Source organism: Anthonomus grandis, chromosome 2 (assembly GCF_022605725.1).
Source record: "Anthonomus grandis grandis chromosome 2, icAntGran1.3, whole genome shotgun sequence".
NCBI lineage: Eukaryota > Metazoa > Arthropoda > Insecta > Coleoptera > Curculionidae > Anthonomus > Anthonomus grandis.
Genome location: NC_065547.1, coordinates 27,154,779 through 27,165,070, shown reverse-complemented (window position 1 = coordinate 27,165,070; position 10,292 = coordinate 27,154,779). Strand labels below are relative to the sequence as shown.

At 32.3% G+C, this 10,292-nt stretch overlaps 2 protein-coding genes across 3 annotated transcripts in view; both read right to left on the bottom strand.

Moving 5' to 3' along the window:
* LOC126747854 (proteasomal ubiquitin receptor ADRM1 homolog) overlaps nucleotides 1-10,292 on the bottom strand; it is a 421,821-nt gene that overhangs the window by 85,767 nt on the left and 325,762 nt on the right. The window lies entirely within an intron of this gene.
* The window catches only part of LOC126747911 (ER membrane protein complex subunit 7 homolog), a 325,016-nt gene that overhangs the window by 100,018 nt on the left and 214,706 nt on the right, over nucleotides 1-10,292 (bottom strand). The gene's annotated exons all lie outside the window — the stretch shown is intronic.

Below are 10,292 nucleotides of genomic sequence, written 5' to 3'. Positions count from 1 at the left end.
CAAGTGCGACGGAGTGTACCCGCAAACTGGAAGACCTAAAACAAACATTAATACATTCTGTTTAGGATCAATGATTTTAAACTGTAGTATTGAAGCTATTAAAAAGTACCATTTTCTTAAACACAAATGTTCATGTATTTCATATAACTAATTTTATCTAATCAAGATATTTTTTATTAATTTTTTTTGTAGGGATATTTTTTTAAGTTGTTTCATTAATATGTTTTGTCTTCCTTCTTCACACTTAATAATTCATGAGGATTCTGTGGAGTGATGTAAATAAATAAATATTTCTATATCTGCAAATCAGACTGATTTAATTTTTATTTAAAAAGTTTCTTTTGATGTTTTTCAGCAGCCATTGAAAAACTAAAGTAAGTCGATTTATTACAACCTTTTTTTATACACATTTTGATTAAGATTCAAACCTGATTTAGGTTTTAACTCATCTTTATTGTTTGACTGCTAGGTAAATGATATAAATCCTTTTTTTCTCTGGTAGGGTTGGGGCTTACGTTTTTAGTGTTAGATTTTTTTTAAATTATTTTTATATATTTTGTTTATTTTATTTTTTGTTTAGTACTTAAAGACTACAGTATGACTATATGTTTAGATTTATTAACTGTAAAAATTAAGAAACCTATTTGATGTTAATATTAAAATGTTTATTATCAAATATAACATCTGACAACCACATAGGTAATTGACCTGTTTATAAAAGATCCTCCCTTTCGATTACAATTAAAATAGTTATTTATGTAACAAGTGTGTAAAATTAGCCTATTTTGATGAATGGGAAACTTGTCGACAATTCCCATAAATAAAAAAAGTGGATTTTATACACGTGTAACATACAACATTTTTCCTACTACCGAAGAAAAAAAATCAAAATTATCAAATTACTTTACCCACTTACACGACTTTACGGTAAAAAACGTCAAAATATTTGTTGACAAATTATAAACTAAACGTCAAATTACTTTTAACGCACTCAAATAAACGTCAAATTACTTCTTACGCACTAGTGCGTAAAAAGTGAAACTTTAGACACCCTGGGAAGTGTGTAAAGTAAGTGTGAGCACTTCAAGCATGGTACTAGAAAATAATATATTTTATAAACTTTCTCCTATTTCATGTAAATAATTTCGAAAGTTTTCATGATTGAATTTTATTTGGTTTTGCCTTTTTTATTCTATTAGATAATAATATAGAATAATCATAGTACCTCATAGACCTACGTTTTAATGGGGGTTCGGTATTTCTAGGTTCAAGAGTATACTACCTTTAGGACATTATTAATTTTAAATCTGTTAAATTATATTGAATCCTTCTTCCCCAAGATACTTAAGTTCTAATTTTGATAAATATGGATACAGAGAGTCAATATTATATTTAGAAAAATAATAATGTCATTAAAATAAGACATTTTTTTTAAGTACATACTTACGACGCCACTGGATAAAACAAAACTATAATAAAATATCCTAATGAAACATCTTTGACCAAACCACCATAATTTCTAATGCATTATTCATAAATTTTCCTATTTCTTAAGCAAACTTTTTGTAATTCGTGTCAAAAAAATTGGTTCCTATGCTTATCTTATTCGAGTTTTCAATTCTTCTAATATTGGTGAACTAGTTTTATAAACTTTATTTTTGATAGTACCCTCACAGAAATAAATACAGAGGTGTGAAGTCTGGATACCTAGAAAGGCATGCTACAAAGGACTATTACGGCCAATCCATTTATCTTGAAAATGTTCATTAAGTCGTGTTCTTACAGGTGCAGCATTATGGGACGGAGCGCTATCTAGGTGAATATACAATTTCTCTTTATAAGTTAATAGCAAAAAGTATATACAGGGTGTCAGGAAAAAGAAGGTCAATCCGCCGGCTACATATGGTGGACAAAATAATGCGACTTTCGTTATGCCATTTTTTAATTGGACGCGCGGTATTCAATATACAGGCCCGGTAGGGTGGGCCGAAAATTTTAATTTTTGAATTTCGTTTTGGAATACTTCGCAAAAGTTGCCTTTTGTTATTCCAAGAAAAATGTTTATGAACAGTTTTTCGATTGTAATGCGTCTTCTGCCCCCTACCGGAACTCAAAGTTAAAAAAAAACAAAAATACGAATTTTTTGTTGGAATAACTTTTATTTACGTTTTACATTACATTTCCTACTATAAACATTAGCTAGCCAATATAGACTAGACAATTATCAATAAGAAAACCAAATAAAAAATTCTATAAAAACAAACGTAATGAAATGTTTAACGGATATAGTTATTGTGAAGTCCTTTTTGCTCTCAAATTGTGGCATTAATTTTTGAGAATCTAACCTTGCTTTTATAAATCCATCTCGCTTTTTAGGACCAACCACTGATAACGAAGCTTCCGTTACCAATTTTACACATCCTTCAGCCGCTTGGGTGTGACAAGGATAAGATGAAACTTCAATAAATTTATCCGGGGTTCCTCTTATAATGTTTTGTAAAACATCTTGTTTTAAATCATGAAGTAATGGGGGCGGAGTGATGTCATTGTTAAGCCAGTCTATCAGATTAGTATAGTCTTCTGCATCAAAATTTAGTTTTGGTATTATAAAAGGACGAATTATTTCTGGATTTTCCCTTTTTTTAGCATTTAAAATACGTCGCATGGCAAGTTCTGTGATGTGGGGACAAGATTCATTTAGCATACATAATAATATGTTTTCCGGGTGTGCGAAATACGCATAACTGAAACATTAATCGCTCGCAAATCGCTCCTTAAATATCGACTCAGCTGAATGGACTGCCAAACCTGTTTTGCCCCATTTGCACAAGATGGGTTCTGTTTAATTGAAAACCATATCGGAGCGTAAACTCTTAGAATAAAAATTGCCAATTCTTTCAATCAAGTAAGCATCGGGCATGACTGACCTTTCCTGGATTCTGATTCGCTAAGTCTGTCGAACATTGACCAGAGGATATTGCCAGGCAAATTTTGTACAGATATCTTTGATCGGTACTTAAGTCGCAAAATTCTATTTGGGGTAATTTGCAGTCGATAATTTCATATTAAATAACTGGCAAATTTTCACAGTGAACTATAAGTTTGCCTAGAGGACCTAATAATGCACTAGGACCGGTTGTTTGGCCATCAATATGCTGAAAAAGATGTCTCAACGGTAGTTCATTGGCATGAAGCTGGCAGATAAATCGTTGTAAAGGACGTCCTAACTTTATTTCAAGTTGAGTGATGACCCCATTTTTTTGATCCTGTGTTAACTGCGGTGCCATCACACCCCACTGCTAGTAATCCTGACATAGTTATTTTCTCGTAAAAAGTCAACTATACTTCGAAGTAAGTCTTTCGCTGATCCAGAAGAAGGCATTGCATGAGCTAGAAACACTGAACATAGTTCTTGCAGCAAAGTAATATGTCCTTCAACTAAAGTTAATCTATGAAGTCTGCCATCTTTTTCTTAGTAGTCATTGTTTTGTCTTTTCGACCATCAAAATAAATTGCATTTATAGGTTGATACTTTATCGAATCGACAATGGTATTTCTTATATTTTCTCTAGCTCTTCTTAACTTATTTTTGTCTATTATTTGCACTGAACTTTCTCTTGTTACTAATACAACATCTTGTAAATCAGCTGTAGCTACTGCTGCTGCAGATCTGTCTGATAATCCATATCTGTCACACATTTTAGCAAGCGTAGGTAGTTTGAGCGTATTATATTTAGGAGTTAGTATTTCATTTATAGAGTCTTTAGAACTAGAAGGTATTTGACTAGCTGTATCGATATTGCCGACAGAAGAAACTGACATATTAGCTAATATATCCGATGAAGTCTTCGGATGATCGCTTTTCAGGGCAAAAACTATTATGCGAGTTTTCCCTTTCTTGCATCTTTTCAATTCTTCTAAACTTATTCACTACTTTCTTTGTTTGCGTCGACACGTCCTATGAATATTTGTCTGTAACCTCTCTGATCTGCGAGAAATGCGCGTTCTTTTAGAGGTACCTGTAAAAATAATTAGCTGTTAGATGAGTAATCTCGTAAAATTAAATAATATGAATCTTACCTTTTTTTCTTTGCTACAAGAACACTCCTCAAATTTTTCGCACTTGCAGGCACTTATGTCGAACAGTTTCTTGTTCTCTGCTTTATACGCTTCAACTTTTAGAACATAGTTTTCATTTCTCTTGACTTTGGGGTACCACAAAATCTTTGAATATTTATCATGCTGCATTTTAATAAGGTACAACACACGTTTACATGCGACTGTAGGAATTGACGCTTTTTCCATAAACTTAGGAGCTTGTCAACCAGTATGCTTGAAATTTCTGAAACTGTTGGCTCTTTTCCACAATCTGGCGCTTTGAGGGTAAGGTATACCCATACCTTCCATCCATAAAAAACACCTCATCACAACATCTTCTTGCGTAGGTAGAATATTGTCTTTGAAATCTGCCGGTGATCCAACTAAAGGACAATCGGTATCTCGTCTTGTGTAACACCTTTTTGAGAAACTCATGACTTGATGAATTTTTGAACTTTTTATTCAAAATCACAGGCGCGACAACCGATACAAATATAGGATGCCGGCCGTTCCGTCCCAAAACATTCAGAACAACTGACTGAGTCGCATAATTCACCCGCGCCTGTCAACTGGCTTCCTGGGTCAGGTGCACATAAAATAATAGACAGGACAGTATTCAGCCCAGTAACTTAATACCTAATAATAATAATAATAATAATATTAGTATTACGTAAGTTTTATAATTTGCCATTAAAAGCGGACAGATTATGAAAAACTTTGCTTTGAATGTTTACTTTTGTCAGAAAAGAACATTTAGGATGTGGGTTATCGCACATTTAAGGCTCGGTAGGGGCAGAAGACTTGATGCAATAAAAAAAACTGTAGATAAATATTTTGGCCAAAATGGGAAAAGGAAACTAACTGCTGCTATTCCAAATCGAAATTCCGAATTTTGATTTTCAAAATTTTTTGACATTTTTGGTTTCCGGAAGGGGGCAGAAGACGCATTATAATCGAAAAACTGTTCATAAACATTTTTCTTAGAATAACAAAAGGCAACTTTTGCGCACTATTCCAAAACGAAATTCCAAAATTTTTGAAAAAAGCTATTTTTGGGCCCTCCCCTAATACAGGGCGTCAAAATGAGAAATATAAAAATGTTTTTTTGGAGCAAGTCGAGTGTATTTTTCATAAGATATTCAATTAAAATTTGGTGTGAGGGGAATTTTTGGAACGAATTGAAATCCGTTCACGGATTTGCTATACCTTGCAGAGGGCGCCACCTGCGGTATATTGGATTTGTTAAAAATACCAAAACTTTTTTGTACCCCTGTATAATAAAGTTCTAGTAAAAAATTCTAATTATCCAATATTTTCTTGTAAAAAAAGTATTCTTAGTAAATGTCGGCCTGAGAATCCGTTTATTAGATATCCTAATTTTAAAATCTAGGTACAACAAGTTAACAAAATAAATTAAAATAATTTTTTTCTAAATTAATGCTAAATTACTTATTATAATAAAAATCATATGACCATAATGACCCTAAATTATTTGTTCTACGTGACCACCATTCATTTGTATACACATACGAGCCCTCTTTATTAAAGAAAATCTAAGGATTTTAAAAATTGGCAAAGCTTGCTTGTGAATGTTCCACTTTATATTCAAATTTTATTTTATTACCCTGTAAAAAATATTTTATTGATAAGATAATGGTGTAAATGATTTTTATCAATATTATTAGCTTCTTCATTGCCACGTAGGTATACCACAATGAGCATTTGTCCAAATAAATCTAGTCTAATATTTCTGTGATGTATACAGTATGTTTAAAATTGATATCAAACAACAATTTAAAAAAAAAATCTCGTTTTGCAACAAGTTTTTCAGGTATTTCTTTTAGACCCTATTGTAAATCAGAACAAATCACAATATTCCTAAAATTTTGTGATATACTTCAAAGCATAGAATATGCTTAACTGCCTCAACAATAAAAATACTCTTTATTGCAAAATTTAGATAATAGATTTAAAATAATCAATATCATTTTTAAATATAAGTAAAAATCATTGCGGAGCCATAAAAACATAAACGATAAAGGACCTAGGCGTAACTTTTAATCAACCTTCATCTTAAAAATATATGCAATAGTCTTTAAGCTCCTTGTATTTGTGGTGCACTCTCTCACGAGTTTATTAATATTTTTACTTTGAAAAAAGTTTCCTATTCAGTAGTGAAATCTATACTTAAATATGCTTGTCCAATCTGGTATCCAAAATATGTTTCCTGCTTAAAACAGATACGCTTTGGCTATAGACTGAGAATCTCAGTGGGAAATATAGATTATGAGCAGGTTTTTTTCAATTGTACTGAATTTTCCATAATGAAAAATTATAGAAGAAACGTTGGCATATGTTTTCTCTACAACACTGTTAATAATTTACTTGATTGTCCTGTTGCTATTGTGTTTCTTGTTTTTGCAAGAAGAATGATGTTCCTAATTATAGGAAAATAAGGACTATTTTATCTGCAATCGTGGCGAATAATAATGAAGCTATGAAGTTCTTTGAAAATCACATGATCCAAAAATGACAAATTAGAGTTTTTTATTTTTCTCAAAAACCTTCGATTTGCTGGATTTCTTTAATGCTTCATAAAAGTTATTTTATTAATTGGGGTACGTGTAAATCTTTGAACCAAGTAGGTATATCTAATAGCAATAAGGTTATGAAGTTTTTTGAAAAAACAGAAAAATAGCGAAAAAATTAAATTTTGATTTTTATCAAAAAATACTGGCAATAGTTAACTATTCTCAGATCTTGTTATTTGTGCATAAAAGTTACTTTATTGATTTCAGCACGTGTCAGTCTTTGAGTCACCTTTCTATCTCTAATGACAATACAGTTATGAGGTTTCTTGAAAATGTAGCCAAAAATAAGAATGAATTTTTGTAGATTCATGTTTTTAAAAAAATAACGCCTTTTCAAATAAATATTTGCAAACATGAAAAATCTGTTACTTTTACAGACAGACATTTAATGGCTTTTAAAACCCAGGAATTGTCGAAGTAGAGCTAGTAGCTCCTGAACGTGGTAAACATGCAAACTAATCATTACGAAACCTCCTCCCCGCCCCACAAACTTTGAGGGAAAGTACTCCTTTCCCTCAAAGTTTTCGGCAAAACTTGAGAAAAATTAAACTTTTAAAAATAAAACTTACAAAAGAAAACTTAAAAAAAACATAATGAAATATCGATCGATAAAATATCGATATTGGATGCGAGCCCTTTTTATATTTGTGCCCGATTTTCTGTAGGTTTATCATTTTTAATTTCTATTTTTGTGCTGTGTGAAGCAAGTTTTGCAAAAATTTAGTTAGCTAAATTTAACTATCATGAGTGACGGACGAAAAAAGCGATTAAGTGGGGCGCAGTATAAAGCGATTGCTGAAGAAAAACGAAGAAAGGTTCAGGCTGTTTTAGACAAAACAAGAAACATTAAAGAGTTTTTTTTAAATAAAGCTTCAACCTATAGTGAGCTTAATTCCAACCCCGTTGCTTGCTCTCCTGAGATAACTGCCGATACTAATTTACCTATACCAACTGAAAATTTATATGCAGGTAAACTTATAATATTAGGTAAATAGGTATATTCAATATTCAGTGGCATTTATACGAATTAATTTTGATGTGGTGGGACTGTAAAAATCTAAAAAAAATAGGTTATAGCGCAAAATTATTATTTCTAAATTAGTATTTAGTACACATACACAACAGTAAAAATGAAAAAACCCTTGTGAATATTTGCCAAATTCCCGCCAAAATTTTCGCTCGTCTCTCTTTCTGTCTCTTGTATGCCTCTTTTTGCTCCGTGGCTTGACAATCGCATCACAAGACGCTCTGCATGGTTATGATAAGAAGTGAGTGATAAATAGGAATGACGACCGCATTAAATGTGCGTACACATTGGTAAAATTAGTTCGTAAAAAAAAAAACGATTTAGATATTGGTTAAAAATTATTGCAAAATAACATTTATGTATTTTGTGTTAATTATGAGTTTATATAGTAAATATAATCTAAAAAATAAACGATCTAAAGAGAGTCTCACTGCGCCTCGGAGGGAAGGGAGGTAAAGGGGACGTTACATATGCCACTGGGTATATTAGCATTACTTAGCTGTTAATAATCCTTTTATATAGGTAGCTAATAGTATAGAATATGGATATCTTATAACAAAAGCAATTATTAAAAAATAAAAATGTATTGTGCTGGAACTTTTACCTAAATTTGGTATTGGTAAAAATATTTATTATTTTTTATAGCAAAACTGTCTATGCCGGTGCTGGTAATTTTAAATAAAATTTAATGAAAATATACGTAAAATATATATCTTTGTTTTTAAACTTCAGTGTAAATTTTGAAAAATCACTATAGTACATCTAGGTTGAGTATATTCCTCCAATTTAAAATTTAATGTGAACTGTTAATTTATTAGGTATGCTAAAACTATAATGTTTATTTTAGAATCAACATCTAAACCACTAGAAGCATCAGGATCATCGGCGTCGAAAAATGCGGATGCTCAAAGAGCTCAATTGATTAGTAAGGATCCTGCCGACTGGAAGATCAACGAATGCACGATCGACTATTTGTTATCTTTAACAAATGAAACTTGTCAAAATACTGACGCAGATTTTTCAGTCACAAAAGCTGTTACTGGGGACAAAACGAGGTGTCTGACAAAAAACGTTTTTAATCGAAAACTTGCTAATGGAGAAGTGCAACCACGAAAGTACTTAATTTATTCGGTTTCCAGGAAAAGTCTGTTTTGTACTCCATGTCGGCTTTTCGGAGGTGCTTCAAAAATGGCTACTGATGGTATGAACGATTGGAGTAATGTAAATAAAATTTTAAATTTGCATGAAAACTCCAAAGAACACGGCAGGTGTCAAATAACTTTACTGCGGCGTCAGCAGAAGAAAAATCAAGTAATTCTTTGTTATTAACAAGCTGAAGAAGATTACTGAAAGAATGTCTTAAAGCGGGTCGTTGCAGTTACGAAGAAATTGGCTTCTAGAGGACTACCATTTCGAGGAACAGTTGAGAAATTTGGTAATAGACATAATGTCAATTTTATGATGTGTTTAGAGCTGATAGCGGAATTTGATCCGTTCATAGCAAAGCACATATCACAACATGGAAATCCTGGAAGTGGCAGAACGTCTTACCTGTCATCCCAAATATGTGAAGAATTTGTTGAACTTATGGCCAGTGACGTTCTAAATCATATTGTGGCAGATGTGTACACTACTGTATGGATACATACATATTGATCACTTATCTATTATTATTAGATATGTTACGAACGGAAATCCAATGGGGCGTTTTATTGGGTTCTTGCGACCAATGTGCGACATAAGGCCGAAGATATGGAAAATGCCATTCTTTCCAAATTGGAATTGCACAATTTGGATTTAAATTTTTGTAGAGGTCAGTCTTACGACAATGCCATGCCAAGTAACATGTCTGGTTGCTACAGTGGTTTACAAGCTAGGATCCTAAATCATCCCATGTGCTGCGCATTCTTTGAATTTGGTTGGTGTCTGCTCGGCAGAATGTACTAAGGAAGCATTGAAATTTTTGATTCTTTGCAGAACCTCTATACCTTTTTCTCGGCATCTACTCGTCGCTGGAAAATACTATTTACCAATTTAAAACCTGGAGCTAAAATACCTAAACGGGTAGATGTTACAAGGTGGTTCGATCGGCATGATGCTCTGATTAGTTTGCAAGAAAATTGGAGCGATTACCTAAAGGCTTTGACAGCAATAGAAGACGCCACTGCCGAGAAACTAACGGTTCGTTCAGAAGCGGCTGAAATTAAACGTCGCTTAAACCGTTTTGAAAATGTTTTCATGGCTTTTTTTTTGAGAATGGAATTTGGAGGTAGTTTTCCCGAATGTTGACATTGCCTTACGTATTTTCGTCACTATGGCGGTCACAGTTTGTTCAGCAGAACGCTCATTTTCTACCCTTAAACGTTTAAAAATGTACCTAAGATCAACTATGGAACAAGAGCGGTTTAATGCTCTGACAATTTTAACAGTAGAATCTGAATTAACCAACAGTTTAGATTTTAATACGATTATAAACTCATTTGCTGCTGTTAAATCCAGGCAAAAAATAATGTAAAGTGTAGTTTTAATTACAAATAACAGGTAACTTAGGTATATTATAGTATTCTAAGACCATT